This window comes from Haemorhous mexicanus, chromosome 1 (assembly GCF_027477595.1).
Source record: "Haemorhous mexicanus isolate bHaeMex1 chromosome 1, bHaeMex1.pri, whole genome shotgun sequence".
In the NCBI taxonomy this organism is placed as follows: Eukaryota; Metazoa; Chordata; class Aves; order Passeriformes; family Fringillidae; genus Haemorhous; species Haemorhous mexicanus.
In genome coordinates, this window is record NC_082341.1 from 148,534,995 (window position 1) to 148,548,926 (window position 13,932).

At 40.0% G+C, this 13,932-nt stretch overlaps 2 long non-coding RNA genes across 3 annotated transcripts in view; one reads left to right on the plus strand and one right to left on the minus strand.

Annotated features, from left to right (window-relative positions):
• LOC132337983 (uncharacterized) overlaps positions 1 to 13,932 on the plus strand; it is a 22,768-nt gene continuing 8,836 nt past the window's right edge. The window contains exons 1-3 of one of the 2 annotated variants that reach the window (XR_009489332.1): positions 1 to 77; positions 821 to 1,741; positions 12,611 to 12,905. This is a non-coding gene — a long non-coding RNA (uncharacterized LOC132337983). Of the gene's footprint in view, positions 78 to 820; positions 1,742 to 12,610; positions 12,993 to 13,932 lie in introns of those variants that run through there. The other variant, XR_009489331.1, reaches the window with a different exon arrangement.
• The window catches only part of LOC132337990 (uncharacterized), a 23,241-nt gene continuing 14,091 nt past the window's right edge, over positions 4,783 to 13,932 (minus strand). Inside the window, exon 4 of the long non-coding RNA XR_009489333.1 lies at positions 4,783 to 7,034. This is a non-coding gene — a long non-coding RNA (uncharacterized LOC132337990). The remainder of the gene's footprint in view (positions 7,035 to 13,932) is intronic.

Below are 13,932 nucleotides of genomic sequence, written 5' to 3' on the forward strand. Positions count from 1 at the left end.
CTTCTCTGGGAGCACCCTACCCGACATTGCAGAGAGAAAGCAGCCTGAAATCAGGAGAAGGCCTCAGCAGGAGAGGGGTGAAGATTTGCCTTTCCCTTTAAAAACTATTCTTATACTCCAGGGATCTTGATCTCACTACAAGGGATGGAAGGGAGTGAAGTACTGGGAGGACTCCATGTTCCTCCTAATGCTAGCTCAGTTATATGAGATGAAGCAAGTTTAATTCAAAGACAAATTTTGCAAACTCCATGTGTGCTCCTAGCCCCAGAATCAAGGATATTCTCAGAAGAGAATAAATTACAAAGCACCATGGAAAAAGGGAGTGAAGTTACCCTGCTGTTAGCAAAGTTAGAACCTGATACTCTTAATAGCCTCATATTGTAATTCCTCAGTAAAATAGTTGTCTTTGGTGCAGGCAGAGGACAGACAGGTTCACCTTTTTATCTAGCCAGTTTGCCTTGATGTGATGGGGGGGCAATGATGTCGATGTAATGCTCTGAAGAATAATAACGAAAGTTTAGAATAGTACAGGAACACTAAGAAATGCAGTGTTGGGCAGGGGTGGGTAGGGGAGGTCATGAGGGTCATGAGACCAAAAGTTACTCTTTTAGTGCATGTAGGTAAGGCTGAACAGCAAAGTTCCTTTTTCTGTTCCTGTTTGTTCCTGTGTGAGCCTCATAACACAAGCCAAGACAACCAGATACTGAACCCTGAATCAGCTGCACAAAGCAGCTGCATTTGTGTCTTTGTCCCCTCTTCACACACTTCTGCAGCTTCAGCAGAATTTAATGGGCAGTCTGGGGTCTTCTTCACGTTCCAGGTCCACTGTGCCAGGCCTTCAGTTTGACCCAACCTTCAAAGAGATGTGGAGGTACTAAGGAATTGGAGGACAAAAATGGTGAAGAGTCTGAAGGGGAAGCCATATAAGGAAGAGATGAAGTCACTTGGTCTCTTCAGCTTTGAGAAGAGACTGAAAGGAGACTTCATTGCAGCCTCCTTGTGAGGGAAGAGGAGGGGCAGACACTGATCTCTTTTCTGTGGTGACCAGTGATAGACTCAAAGGAATGGCCTGAAGCTGCATCAGGGGAGGTTCAAGTTGGATATTAGGAAAAGATTCTTCACCCAGAGGGTGGTTGGGTGCTGGAACAGGCTCCCCAGGGAAGTGGTCACAGCACCAAGCCAAGAAGCATTTAGACAATGCTCTCAAGCACATGGTGTGATTCTTGTGGTGGTCCTGTGCAGGACCAGGAGTTAGATTTGATGATCCTTGGGAGTCAAGTTGGACTTGATGATCCTTGTTGGTCCCCTCCAACACAGCGTATTTTATTATTCTATTCTATGATTCCATGAGGGTGATGGCTGCTGATCAAGAGACACATAGCAGCATCTCATGGTACAAAAATGACATTGTAAAACAGTGCTGTGGTCATCTGACCTTTCATTGCTATTTCCCATATGAGAAAAGATACCTGAATACAAAGGGAGGGTGTGCATGTTGTAAACAAACCTGGAAAACAGGTTTTTGTTTTGACAACCCTGGCTCACTTCAGAGGACAAGTGTTGTAGAAGGGCAGCCTGGGAAGTCACAGCTGTTTGCAGAAATTGGCAGGGAATGGTGGTTTAGTAGACTCCTGGTTTTGCAAGGTTCAGAAAATCCCACCTGAGCTTCTCAGATTCTTCTACTGAGTGGTGAGAACACAGAGAACTCAAAACATGGCAAAATGGGCTTGGTACGATTCAGGTAAGCCACTGATGTTCCATGATATTTATGAATTCCTGCCCAAAATTATAAAATAACTCAGGTCAAGTCTTATTCCAGTTCTTTCATGGATAAGAGAAATTATTTTCTTGTTTAAACAAGTCATTGATTTATTTGGGAGCTGTGATTTCAGACCTTTGCTTTTGACAGATAAAGGAGGAGTATTCATATCATCCGACTTCAGACAGTCAGATCCTCAGAGGAACTTTCAAACTTTCATTGAGCAGAGCAGTAGCCTCAGCTCCTGAATTATAATTAGCAATTGTAAATCCCATTAGGCGTTAATAGCCTTGAATTGAAGGAAATTTGCAGCCCACAAGGAGCCTAAGTGAACAGGTCCCAAGTTACAGATAGAATTACGCAGTCCCAATTTACAGATAGAATTATACAGTGTAAGTATAAGTACAAATTGATGTTTGGATCTTCATTACAGGCCACAGAGCTTATAATGACAGCTACCAATGTCCAAAGTATAGGAGACTGTGCTTTTTATTTTAGAGTCATAGAATGGCTTGTGTTGGAGGGGATCTTAAATATCGTCTGTTTCCAATCCCCCTGCCAAGGGCAGGGACATCTTCCACTAGACCAGGTTGCTCCAAGCCCCATCCAACCTGGCCCTGAACACTGCCAGGGATGGATCATCCACAGCTTCTCCAGGTGACCTGTATCAATGTCTCATCACTCTCATAGCAAAAAAAAAAAAACAAACAAACTCCTTCCTAATATCTACTCTAAACTGACTCTCAATTTGAAGTCATTCCCCCTTGTCCTATCACTATGTGCCCTTGTGTGCAGTTATACAAGGGCAAGAGAAAATAACTTATATTGCCAATACTACTTGAGGATGGAGGAGCAAAGTTTGGGCAGCAGTAAGGAGCACCTCTGTCCTTCTTGGAGACAAAATACAAAGCCAGCTATCAAAGCTATGCCCAATGATATTCATAAGGAGTGACTTTGTCAGGTGTGATCCCTTCCCCTGATCCCAAGCCACACAGCAGGTGCTGTAACCTGTAGTTGGAATCACTGGGAGACCTATGGCCAACAGTTGGCACATTTAGAACTTATTATTCCACTTTCTACTTCTTCTGAACTAGAGGTTTCTGGAACAGTATGAATTAATTCCAAACAGTTGTGAATCCTGCATAATTCATTTATTTGTGTGCCTGTAAAAGGCATTAAAAATTAAGAGTCTGAAATAAAAATGAATGTAATTGCAACTGGTTTTAGATTCCTTCCTACTCTGCTCAGCCATTTCATTTTTACTGCCATTTACTGCCACAATGTTTAATTGAAAGCTCTGTATTGCTGATTGCTGTTACAATGCAACTTCTCAGTGGGGAAAAACGCACCCTTTGTAAATTATTTGGAAATGAAGTAGTATCTTTGTGAAGCACAATCTCAGATACAGATGTGGAAAGTCAGAATTAGACCTGTGATAGAGCCTATAATTTCTGGCTTAATGAAGATTCTTAGGGCTGGTTTTAATCAGCACATTTTGAGATCTGTGAGAGCTCTGGCCTGTGTGGGGACACACAGCACACATTTCAGCAGGACTCTTACCATGGGTCAGTCTGCAATTAGTGGCTTTAGACATTTATTAATTTGTTTGATCATAACTTCAGAAATTGCACATAGCATATTTCTATTAAAAAAACAAACCAAACCAGACAAAAAACCTTAATTAAATATAAATCAGACATAACTTGGGAAAGCTGCACCCCATAGAACTTACAAATGCAGCCAAAGGGCTGATGGTCTCACCACATGAGGGGTCCTCTGCATGTGCAGCAGAACATTATAAGGCACTAATGTGCTAAGTGCTGTACCCAGTGGCAATAAAGCAGCTTTTCCCCAGCAAGAGTAGGAAAAAAGAAGTGAGACCAATCGAGGGGGCTCATGCTGTAGGGAAACAAACTTATGATCAGGGAGCTACATGGTGAGTCTATGCAATGATCTCAGCAATTCCCTGCACAATCCTGCTATTAATTTATGATGGCATGGAGATGTTTGGATTGATTTTTATTCCATTCCCGATCCAAAACTTTGGCCAACATTTGAAAAAAGAATAGATATATAAGCTGGGTACAAAGCTGTCTCAGATTATTCTGTGGTTTTGGTCACTTCTTCATTCTTGTTAAATTTATGCCTGTAAAAAAGCACTAAATTCAATGCATACTAGTTGTTAAACATTTGCTTTTTAAATTTAGAAATATTGAGTTCATCTAAATACCAGCCTGATGGAGGGCACAGGAGGTGATATTTCTTGATCATATCTCTGGGAAATAAAACCGCTGATACTTTTGCACAGCTCTAGTTTCCAGCCACTGTTACGTTTTAATGATATGATCAATAACCATATAGATAGAAGGGACATTTCCTACCACACAAAATACAATAGCTTGAAACATGAGAAGTGGTTTCTGCATCCCTTAGCTGGTGGTTAACCTCATTGAATTACTGCACCTGCCAAGGCTGTGAGAACTAAATACAGCTGGTGGCAGCGTCTGGCCAACTGAAGCCAGCCCTGTGTTAATTTGAGCAGATGAAAGCAACCACATGGCAGACTCTGGCATGACGTGATGACAATCACAAGCTGGAGTGATTGCTCCCGAGGTGCAGAAACCAGGGCAAGTACAGCTAATTGCTCCTCTCTCCTCGCAGAATCCACCCCTGACAAAACAGGGAGTAGTTCAGGCGGGAAAGGACTATGTTCAGGAAGCTTCAGGAGGACAAGGAAGTTATTTTCACCTCAAGGCATCCCAGAGAAGTTGAGTTGTCAGGTGGAGACAAGAAGAAAGAGCCTTAGGGGATACCTTGTCTAGGCACCTGTGAAAGAGAAACTTTATTTCCTTCCATGCCTTGCCCCAAAATGACGTGTACCGATTCCTTCAAAAAACATAATATAGAGAACTGAGCCAGTGAATTTTTCTCTTTTTATATGGAATTTCCCCTGAACTTTTTCAACGTCCCAAGAATATCTTGTTTGTCCTACCCTGAGCACAAGATGGCCAGGAGAGGGATGCTGATTTAGACAGACCTTTATTTTGACCCCTTATGCAGTTCAACTCTCATCGACTCCTCTGAGATCTCATCCTATTTACATTTTTGAAATCTGGAACAGAAGCCTCTTAATGAGTATAAGGAATGCAGCCAAACTTTCCCTCTTCCTCCAGTGATGCATAATTTCCTATATTATTTTTCCTATATTATTTTTCTTGGACTTTATTCAGTTTTAAATGGCATGAATGTCAGATTACTAGGTCTCTGAAGTACCCTCAGTTCTACAGCAGATGAAGGAATGAAATAATAGACATTTTCACAGCAACTTGGGCTTACAAAACATTTGAGCACATATATGAACTTGTAATGTCTTCTAGCAGGTATTTAGAATTACATGCTGTCTGTTCGATATATCCTGTCATATATGCAGATTATGCAAAGATATTAGGCATGAATTATTATATAGACACAATAGAAGGCATCAGTGAGAAAATTCAGATTAAGGCAAACAGTGTTTACAGTTCATAGGCCTGTTTTATTTAATGTTTCTGAGTCAGAGCAGTCATCCGTGCACAGCTTTCTTCCTCTGGCCTTGTGTACATTAGGGAGAGTGCACAACACGGATGTGAATCCTTATTGCCTTTCCCTGCTCTTCTCCCACTGCATCCCCTTGACCACATTGTTTACAGTTAAAAGATTACTCAATATTATTTCAGTGTCTAACTTTTTATGAATACTGAGGCTGTATTTGTTTTGTCAGAGCAAGAAAATCCTTAGGATTACATCTCAGATTGGAGAGGTGCAAATCACTGTAACATATTTACAAAGAGACACCTAATAACAAGGATGTTATTTGACAGATTGCCACACTCAGGTCAGGAGAATGTCTGAATGAAAAATAAAAGAGGGACCAGATGACCTCTGGAGGTCTCTTCTAACCTTAATTATACTATGACTTATGATCTTATTATTTTAGGGGACAAACAGCTAAGTTCAGTGACTGCAGCATGAAACCAAAGAGTGAAGCTTTTCATTGCATATCTTTTTTTCCTTTATGTGGCTACCATTATTTTTTTACTTTCTTCTTCTACTTCCCTGGAGAGTAATCATGCAGGTTTGCTTAACTGGGATTTTCTCAGGTAGAGGAGAAGTTCAATGGGAAATGGAACTTTTATGGAAAGTTAGGTAACATGCTGTTTCCCTCAGCTGCTCTGAAACTCTTAGGGTGACTTAAAGATTTTCCACCTTCAGCAGTCAAGAATCAAGAAGAAAGCCAGGTTCTCAGATCCTCATTTCTGCTGCCCATGCCCATCTTTGGGGCAGCACTGGCACTCCCAGTTTAGGGAGCAGCACGGGTTCTGTGCACTGCGGATGGCTCTGTGCCTCTCTCTCTGAGGTGACACCTCAGCTGTCACACCTGTGCTCAGCTCAGACTGTAAATCTCAGCCACGTAGCACAGTTAGACCACAGTAGAAGAGGAAGTTTCTCAAAGTACAGTCATGGGACAAAGTCACATCCTGGAGTGTTTCCAGAGAGTCCATAAACAAGGATAGCGTTACAGTCCCTTTCATCCAAGGTGTTAACCACCAGCATAAAAAACAACCTGCTTCTAAAGCAGATTGATTTAAGTTTTCAGGCTGATCTCAGGCCATTAAATGGAAAAGTCTAACATTTTAGTAGCACTAAAATTTCAACCCTGACACTCAGTTTCTGCCTACCCTGAAAGCACAGAAGTGGGTTTTTTTTTCAGGGAACCCTTTGAGCAATACATTTCTTTTTCTTGAAATATGGAAAGTGACCTAGTGATCTGCAGAGCGTCTTCCACACTCACAATTTGTGTGCCACTCTCTGTCCCCACACCCAAGGCGGTGAGCAGTCTGACAGCAGGGCTGGTGCCAGTGCTGCCCTTCTTTATCTAGATATTGCAGCCTATATCTGCACCAGAAGAAACCTGTCTTTTCACTCTCCAGACCAAAACAGGAACCTGATACCATGAGTCATCTCTAGGAGAGTTCTTGAGTCACAAGACTGTTGTATGTCTTCCTATAGGCTGTATAATATAAGAGAAAACCATCCTAACCATCATGGTCCTTAATTGAATTAGTGGAGTCAAGATGTTGCCATGGTGAAGAGTGGTTCTAGATAAAGTGCAACTCTTCCAGAAGAAGACTGTAATTTTGACTCCTTTTGGAGAAGAAAAGTGACTCTCAAGCTCTGCTCCAAACCAAGCAAAGGCTGAATTTGAAGTTCCCCATCCACAAAGAGGTAGCTTGGCCTAGACAAAAAAAAAAAAAAAAAAAAAAAAAAAAAAAAAAAAAAACCAGTTTATATTTCTCTTATGCTATTTTGCAAAGCTATTTTGCAAAGACAAGGTTTAAGCCTAAGCTTCCTTTTACTGCCTTTACCCTCAGCCCAGCAGGCAGCTGAAAATGCAGCATAGACCCCTGCCCACTCCTGTTCACAGAGAGCAAGTGTGTGAACTAGCCTTCCATTCTCACATGGAAAACAGAAATACTAGCAATTTTCTGACTCATGGATGTTGAGAAGGAAGAAAGTGCTGTGATCCTATGCTACATAAATGAAGATCCCATAAGTATCTAGGAGATAGGGAAATTTCTTGGTTTTCACTTTATAAGGCTTAAGTGATATTCCCTGGTTAGACACTCAGCTAGTACACATCCAGACTACTTTAAAGCAACACAAACCTTAATTTATTATACATTAGGATATCTGTGCTATCCTGCAAGCAAATACTGACCTGTAAAAAAAAGGAAAGTGCCAAAAAGTACTTTTCCAAAAAGTACTTTTCTTTTAAATGTTACCACAGCATTAGGCAAACATGAATTAATCTAAACAGTAAACATTTCAGTTCAAATTAACAAATGTGAATTTTCTAATTTTCTATTTAGTTGGTCCAATCAGTACCTAAAGTGTAGCAAGATCCCTTTTGCTAGAACTGGATTTTCTGTAACACAATTTGTGCCACAAAAAATTCCAGGCCAGTCTGATATAAAGTAGGAAAACTCTAACTCAGTAGTGATGGCTCAGATAGCTTAGTAAAAGTCCCAACAATATTACCCTCTTTCCAGATATGGTTCTGGCATAACTCTGAGAAGACTTTTGTCATTTTAGAAGAAATGAGCCCCAACAGAAATTCCAATCACAGATTAACTTGACTGTTGCAGAACTTTATTTTGCTGTGTGTGTCACACTAGGAAAATAGCAATAATAATAATAACATCAATAATAACAATAATAATAATAAAAATAACCTAAAGACTGAAGTTGCATTTTACTGCTTGCAGCAGCTGTTGTAGGAAGCAAGATAGTCAGGAAGGGAAACATATCATCAAAAATAGCATTAACAGCTTTTGCTGGACTGTTCTTTTCCAGATGCCACAGAGCTAAATGACACTTGCTAAATATTAGACAAGGAAAAAAATTGAAGTTGTTGAGTTTTCTAGGCAATCAGCACACCATTTGCTTTACAGCAATTTTGGCATAATAACTATCTAAACACAGGTAAAAAACTCATTATCCTACTGTAATCAGAGCTTAGACTGCATTAAGTTTATGGCACTAGAAAAATATCTTACCAGGATTTTGTTCAGAACATAGAGAAGTTCTGTCAGAACAGATGGTCAGAGATAGTAAAAGATACACAAGGAGATTATAAAACAACAATACTACTGACTTTTAATGGACTTTAAACTCCTGGCTTCTGCGGATGCCACCTTTCTTCTATGGTGCAAAATCTATCAATTTACAGTCCATCTTGTATAATGTCAGCAATTCCACAATGTCCAGTAACACTGCTCAAAATGGCAAAGCCTTTGAAAAAGACTTATCAAGTGTGACTGCCCTGCTTAGCTGGCTTTTAGTTATGCTAAAGTGGCACTTGCAGCTGTATCTGCAATTCAAAATGTCTGCACATCATGTGATTACAGCCTCTGCAGAAAAAGAAGAGGAATGCCAAAAAAAAATCAGATTTGAAAAAGAAAAGATCCCATTCTGACCTGCTACTGGAGGTGCCAAACTATGAGCTGAGACTCATTCTTTCTCAGCTGATTAAGGTGCAGAGGTCTGGCAGCTCTGAACAAGAGACAGCCACAGTAGATAAATATTGAACACTGATGTCAAATAAGCAGGAGTGGCATTGTGCTCTTATTGTAGAAATTCTACATGTAACTCATATAGCCCAAAGCTCAATTATGAATCATTCTCCCATAGATTTCAAAAGCAATATTAAAAACACTGCAAGTTCTGAACCTTAATGAGACAAATAAAATCACTGGCAGAATGGAAACTGGATGAATTCTGTTTTCATGCAATGCCTTCTTCCATGATCATCTTTCCTCTTCAAAGGTGGTTATTAATAATTTTGTGATGAAAATATGTTAATACAGCAAAGATATGTTATCAGCAAGACTTCTAAACAGGAGGTATGTATGTAAGAAATTTTTTACAGACTGCTCCAGAAAGATTACACTAGCCATCCAATGAGAAAATATCCATCCATTACTCATTGCATTAATATGTAGCACATCATTTGTATGTATTACAGCATATATTTTGGAAAGATGCCCAGTCTTCATGTCAAGTATTCAGGAGCCTACCACAGAGAACCACAGAGGTCCCAGTGATTGATAACACCTCAGTTCCACACAAATGTTTCTTCTGTAAGATTTTGGTTATAAATCTTAAAAGTACCAGAGAGCCACTTTGTCTTATCACCTGTAAGTAAATGTTTTTGAAATGGATAGGTCAAACTGTTTCTCTTTGTTAAGACTTTGTCCACACTCCACACACTATTTAGATGTTTTCAGATTGCAGCCAGGCTGAACAGGGCTCTGTTCACCTAACATGTAGTTATTTAAAGAGTAGAATCTTACGCAGGTCACCTCTGTGTTCAGCATCAGAAATTCACCTCACCAGCAGACAATGGGTGTGAATCCCCCCACTGAGATACTGCCCCATCCAGTGATGCAGAAGGAGCCTGGGCAACAGATTTTGAGTAGACATCAAATGTTTTGATCAAGACAGAGCCTGTCCTTTAAGTGGTAACAGTAATCCAGTGGCAGCTAAAATATAGGCTGGTAGCTCATCTCCCAGCCCTGCCCAGAGGAGCAGACATTATTTCCCACAGAGATCATGGCTGGCCCTCATTTCCTAATGGCTTGTTCTGGCAGGAACACTTGTACCCAGCCTTAGATAAAAGACTGAGGCTGACAGAGAAGAAAAAACTGCAAAAGCCAGACTGCTCACATAGCATTTGTGAGGCAGCAAAGTTAATTGCTGTGTAATTACCACCCAAGTAAATTGTTTAATGTGGTAAAATGTGACCAGGGTTGTTACTTCTGCTGCAAGCAGTGGCTCATGATGCCATCTGCAACCCATCAACAGATCACATAGTGAATATGGTGCAGATGTAAAGCAAACCCTCGACATCTCCAAGCATGTTGTTAAAACCCCCATCAAGCCAATATGAACATTTCTGTTGTTTCAGATGTCACCGTGGCTATTTACACAGGGCTCGGTGGTGCCGCACTTGCTCACGTTGATGAGGGAAGAATATGGTTAGTTAAGAGAAGAGCAGGTTGGCAATGGCTTCTGAGGTTAGAAAAAAAAAATAAAAGGGGCATAAAAGACACATCAGTGTTCAACCATAATTGGAAATCCAGCTATGTCATGTGGAGAGGGGAGCGATGAGGGGGAAAGGAATGTGGTCTGTCATGAAAGCGGCTTTCTGGCAATTTACTGTGGGATCTTGAGCTGCTCCTATAAACAGCAGGCAACTGCTGGGTCAGCTACTGACTCCTTCTGGGTGCAAAGTGCTCAGTGCTCGATGCCAGGGGGGGAGAGTGCCAGCTCACTCCTAACCACACCAGGCACTGGCACTCTGTAAATCTGTAAAGCTGAGCTAATGCACTGAGAACAGAGTGAAATCCAAGTCTGTGGAGATCTGATGCAAACTACTCATGGACCTGCAGCATCTTTTGCAGGGCATTGTCAGGAGAGCCAGGGGCCCCTGGGAATGGAAAGGCTTGGGCTTTTGGGCACAGACTGCTGCTATCAGCATCATGGGACTTGCACTATCCATAGGGAGAACCTTTATATCTTATTTTGCCAGTATTATTTCATTACTTGCTATCTCCAGTTCAAAAGGTCATTGTAAAAAAACAGATAAATATTGTGACACTTTGAATCTGTGCTTTAAAACACTGACCTATTTCCTGTTGCTGCACTTCTTGTCCCCATACCACATATCACTTGTCCTTTATAAGTGCTTTGATTTGTTTTAAAGTTTTTCTATCTATTTTTTTTCCTTAATGAGAACATTTTGGAAATAGATAAAGGATCCAGGTACCACCAAATCTCTTTGTATTTGAGCTCCTTGGTGCCTGAGGTGCCTTTGAAAATGTGTCCCATGATCCACAGTGACCCAGACACAGCAAATTTCATTCAAAGCAGAAAACTGAGCCTTACAAAAGGCTGATCTTCCCACTGAAGGGTATCCAGGATTATCAGGACACATTACTTCATGAGAGAGAAATTCTTCCCAGCTTCACTGACTGTGACACTTTAAGTCATCTCTTATGTCAGTGGCTGGAGCCTGGTTTTGCTTCTTTGGTTACTTTGAATGAACTGTAGAGAGATGAAGGAAAAAGAAAACAACCTGCAAAGCAATTTTATTTTGTTTGTTTTGATTAAAACCCAGGTAACAGCAGTGCCCTAATACCACTTCCATGTATCTGCTGTGTCTGCTGTGCTGTTTAGAGAATATCTATTTGTGCAAAATCTGGAAGCTGCTCAAGTTTATGTCCTTGACTCTTATGCATTAAAAAGAGGCAGGTACATGTACAGACATCACTATTGACACACACTTTTTGAAAAAGTAACATGTACATTTACTCCTAGAAAATTACCCACAGAAGCCTTTTGGTTTTATAAAAAATGAGACTCATTTTGACTTGATTGAAGCTAAGTTCTTCCTTCAGGTGAATATACACATTGGTATGAATTGAAGAACTTGTTTATATTTTGGGGAAGAAAAGCAGCTTCTGAATTTGATTTCAAAGCTGTTTCCTTCCTGTCATGGAACAGTTGATTTGGAGAAAGAACTTGTGTGCATAAAGCTGCACCATTTTGCAACATGAAAGAATTTATCTGAGAGACTCATCCACAGCTACCTTCAACCCAGGGGAATTTAAGAATTTGAGTTGGAGCAGGAATCTTGCAAGGAAGTAAATTGCCATAATTAAGCTGATTTCAGCAGCTGCAGAACTATCGTCACAGATTTGAAGGATGTCTGCAGACTGAGCAATGCTGCACAGTTCTAACACAGACCCTCAGTCCTCAGGTCTATCCATTTAATTTTCATGTACAACATAGAGTTGCAATGTTTAACATATGCTAATAACAACCAAGTCATGCACCTTCTTAATTTTTTTTCCCGGTATTTCCAATTGCAAATATATTTGTATTGGAAAAGTAATTTTTAACATACAACAATGCACAGCAGATTTTGCTGGTATTATCATGGGAGCCAAGCAGTGCCTTAATAATATTTACTATTACTAAAGAAACTGTAGTAGAGATGAAGTCATTGCTGCTCAGAGGCATCTTCCTTTGCAGAGGATTTCAGGAATCAGCTCTTTAGAATTTCATGCACCAGGTAAAGGCTAACCCTGGCCACATTTGAATCATGAGAGATCCACTGCAAGGGCTCAAAACATTTGCTTCTTTATGACTGGTTTTATCAGTAGCAGGATGTGGTATTTTGTCATCACTTTTATACTGTCAACTCATCAAACTCTCTCTTTTTTTGTTTTTATAATTGTTTCCTGATAGGTTGAAGAAGATGGTGCAGGAATCCAGCACACAAAACCCCTTCATTGGCCCTGCACAGCTGTCCCTGTCCTAGGGAGCAAATACAGTGATCACACAGCTGTAGGAAATCAGCCTGGAAAATCCCCAAGTTTTACTATTCTTAACATTTAACTAGATTCTTAATAATCATCATTTGGCAATTATGTATTTTGATGGAAGCTGGTTTATTAAAATTATTTTCAGTGGGAAAGTGTGTTACTCAGCAAATCTTCCTCCAGTTGAAAGTTGCACAAGAGAAGGCAGACATAGCAAGGAGGTGGGCAGATGTTTATTTCACAGCAGAAAACTCTGTTGAACTTTAATGTGAAAATAAATAATGCTTTGTTATTATTTCTGAATCAAACTATTCTGCAGCTTTATATTCTGCCAGTGATAGTTAGTCTTTTTACACTGAGTGAAGACCAAAATGAAATACAGACATTCTACACTTCTGTGTAGACCGTAAATTCTATTTTCTGACTAGGTCTAAATACAACTACTGAAATAAACAAATTCAAATATGGATTTTTTTTTTTTTAATATTGAAAATATATTGGCTTTGCTTAGAGTGTAAATCAATAAATGGTGTAAATAAAGTTTGTAATAATTATTTCAAGGAAAAACAGAGGGCCACAAGAATAAATAAAGACAGATTATTTATGGCACACTCACTTTCTTTTTAAAAAAATGAGGAAAAATAAATCCTTCACAGCTGAAGGCCAGTTTTGCATTTTCCTTACAAATACTTTTTCAGCATTTTTTGAGTTCACAAATCAAGGCAAGGGCATGTTCTCTTGTTATCATACTCTCCGTAGGCAAAGTGTATAGTTTTACTGCAAGGGGAAAAGGGCAACAAAGTTGATCTGCAAATCTCTTACTTGAGCCTTAGTAATTTTAGACAGGTGCCCTTTGCTTAGCAATACTTTTTTCTTGAAAAACTGTATCTTAGCACAAAGGAGAAAAAAAAACAATTCTAGACATGTGGCCTTTAGAAAGCCAATAGCTTGCAAATTAATTTTACTGGAGGCTGTAGCAATTACAAGACTTGATAGTGCCGTCTGGAAACTCACCTGAACCTACCCAGAGTCCACATCTCTGTCCAGGTTTCTGTAGCAATTTGTTGAAGAAATACTGTAGATCTTAATATGTCCTAAAAATGAAACATTGTGGTGCTCTCACTGTTAAGGATAATCAAGGTCTGTGTCTTTGTGTTGCTGTTCAAAGCCTTCCAGAGTCAGGTTCTCCCTACATGGAAATTCACCTTTTGCTCTGCAGCTGCCATTTCTTCCTGTTAGCAGAAGTCT